Genomic DNA, 3,452 nt, shown 5'->3' with positions numbered 1-3,452 from the left:
GGCAGTGTTTCGTTCTGCTGTGCATGGGGTCCCTATGAGTCGGAAACGACTCGACGGCACTTAACAACAACAACAACAATCCTGACTTATTAACATAGCGGATAATTCTCTCCAAAATGAGACCATAACTTCAGGCATAGAGGCTAGGATTTACAGTATATCACAAAATGGAGGAATATGCCTAGAAGGGCAATATTATGTAAGTCATTGCATCACACTTGTACTCCCATGATTTCTCTTCACTCCAGTCAATGTTGCAATGCCAGAAACCTATCTCAGAACTGGATTGCTGCCTGAAGTTCAGTGTAAAGCTGAGTTCACTAGCCTTCCTTTACTCGTTAACAACCATGTAAATCATGGTTTGGCTTAAGCAATTAAAAACAGTGAATTTCTTTTCATTTCAATGCAGGAAGGGAATAGAGCAATAGAGCTTTTTTAGGCACTGTGATCAGATAAGGAGTGGTCTCCATGTAGAAATCCAGTCACTGAGAAACAGGTACAGAGGGAGACAATTGCCATAAAGTTGATTAGGAGATGGAAATATTTAATAGCCAAAATTAGAGGCCAAATAGTGGGGACTGAAGTTTTAAATTCAGATGAACATTTCTCAGAAAACTGAGATCAGAGGCAGTGTAGCTCCAGGAACACAGGACACCACACACATTACATTGGAACTGGTTGAGGATAATCTCATTTGTCTAGTATCTAGTGACATTCCACAAGTATCACTAATTTTAGCTGACAAATAGTGTCCCATGAAACTTGGGTCATTTGCCATAGTTTGGTCACTCTAAGCTCTCTGGTACCAATGTCAGCATTCCATTCCCTAGAAGTCCTACACAAGAAATTTACCTTAAGCTTATTTGGCATATAACCTGCAGGTAATTTCTTCAGTGTTAGAAGATTTCTTCCTAACACAGCTCAATAATTTTTCCATGTGTTTCAATTAATGCTAATTTTTGTAAGTTTCCCCTTTATTCTTTCTCTATTGTGAAGTTCATAGATCATAGATCAGGACCCAGGCTTTGGGGGGCTGGAACAAGTTAGGGAAGACCAGGAAGCAGGAGCAGAACAGTTTGAAACAACTAAGGAAGATGAACTTGTCTGTCAGTTTGTCACACTGTGATGGCTTACATGTTGATGTGAGGCTAGAGGCTGTATTACTGGAGTTTCAAAAGCCAGCAGGGTTGGAACCTAGTGGACAGGTTTCAGTGGATCTTCTAGACTGAGACAGACTAGGAAGAAGGAAGAGACCAACTACTCAAGAATTGGCCAGTGAAAACCTTATGAATAACAGTGAAACACTGCCATAGTCTCAGGGGTTCCACCAGCCTCTATCAGACCAGCAAACCTGGTCCCTTTTATTTATTTATTTTTTTAATGATTTTGAGTTTTGTTCCTCATTGTTCTCCCACTCTATTCAGGTTCTCCTACAGAGATCCCCCTCAGGTGGTTGACAGTGGTAGCTGGGCAGCATCTAGTTCTTTTGGTCTCATAGTTATATAGGCTGAGGATCACATGGTGTACTTGGACTAATTGTTTCCATGCATCTTTGGCTTTCTTCATTCTTTGCTCTAGATCAGGATACCCATCATTGCATCTAGATGGCTGCTTGCAAGCTTTTAAGATTCCAGGCGCTACTTGCCAAAGTAGGATTTGAAATAATGTTTTTGCATAGTATGTTATGCCAATTGTCCCCTGCAACCATGTTCCCGAGCCCACAGGTCCAGCTACTTACTCCGTCTGGGTAGCTAGCTATGGCCAAGAAGTGACTACAACCTTTTCCCTTGTCAGCTGTACTATATACCTGAGAATTCCTACAGAGCATACAAATACACTTGTAGAAATATTGTCTGCCAACACTGTTCATGGTCATGAGCACACTCCTCTCTGCATAGATGTACTTAATAGTTCAGCCTGCACACCCATCTATCCACCCGTAGATCATTGTTTGCCATCACTGACAACAGAGACCTATATGGGCAAAAGGGTTCATCTTTATTGTCTTTACCTCTTCTGCACCTCTCTATGTCTTCCTCTTCCTCAATGCCACCATGTTGATCACTCACATTTGGTACATTGTCCTTCTCTTCACCCAAATCAATACTTGTCTCTACCTATCTAGCAGTGTTCCCTCCCCTTCACTCCCACCCCATTAACCAACAAAGAAAATTTCCTTCCATATTGAACCTTTCCTTGACTTTTTACAATAACAGACTAATACAATATTTGTCCTTCTGTGACTGACTTATTTTCACTCAGCATAATGCCCTCTAAGTTCATCCACATTATGTGGTGTTTTGCAGTATATCATGTTTTCTTAATTTAAGCAAGATGCCATCAAGTCAATTCTGACTCATTGACCCCAGGTGTGGCAGAATAGAAGTGTGCTACATAGGATTTTCAATGGCTGATTTTGCAGAAGTGGATTGCTAGAACTTTCTTCCAAGGTGCCTTTGAATGGACTGGAACCACCAACATTTTGGTTAGCAGCTGAGTGAATTAACTGCACCACCCAGGGACTCCCATGAGTTGACATTCTATTAAAAAAAAATTTGGCTCACTGTAATTTAAATGGTATTTGATAAACAAATATTTATTAGATATTTTATCACCTAAAACATGTATCATTAACCACCTCAGGTTTTTTTTTTTAAGAACCAATAAGAATTTATCATAAACTTTCACCTATATTGCATTATGAGAGGATTGATATTATGGATTTATATAGTCAGCTTTTCCCTTCAAGATATCTGCTCATATATATTCCTGATGGCAAATATTTCTCTGCTTTTTTAACAATAAAAATATAAGATTTGATTACTAAGAGTTCCAGAGTGAATCATAAAGAAGGGAGTGGACTTTGGCTGCTGGGCAAAAATCCTACCCTACCATCCACTAAATAGTATTAAATCTGTATGACTAAAGTGCTAATTATAAAAGATGCCATCTGTGATGTTTGCTTAGGAAAAGAGCGCTTGGGTGAACTAATAAAATTGAGATGAGTACAAGTACATAGTTTGAAATTAGGTACATGGTATTATTAGTCATGGGTGCTAAAGACAATTGAAAAGATATATTAGTGGGTAACAGGACACTACACAGATAGTGTAAAATATTGCTCGCTATAGAGCTGAAATTGTTTTGTTTTAGGAACCCATATCTTATCTGGTTCTTGTGGTTGTTGAGAAATTGGAGAATTAATTGATTGCACTTAACTGTCGGGCTGTGTGGAATGTACCAAATGAGCAATGATGTAAAACAGCTGTTTGTAATTTTCAACATCAGCATCAAAGAGGCCAGATAAAATTAAGATACTCTGGCATAAAACAAAGACATCACTGTAATTATCAGGATGCTTTCCACACATTGTCCAAAGATCATTATGTAATTGTCTAACCATCTTCATAAGTTCTTCTCTACCACTGAACTAGTTTTTTTGAGAAATTAAA

The sequence above is a fragment of the Orycteropus afer genome, unplaced genomic scaffold (genome assembly GCF_000298275.1).
Source record: "Orycteropus afer afer isolate SDZICR_OR568_19922 unplaced genomic scaffold, OryAfe1.0 scaffold00152, whole genome shotgun sequence".
Classification (NCBI taxonomy): domain Eukaryota; kingdom Metazoa; phylum Chordata; class Mammalia; order Tubulidentata; family Orycteropodidae; genus Orycteropus; species Orycteropus afer.
The sequence above is the reverse complement of the archived record's forward strand: the minus strand, read 5'-3'. Positions refer to the sequence as shown.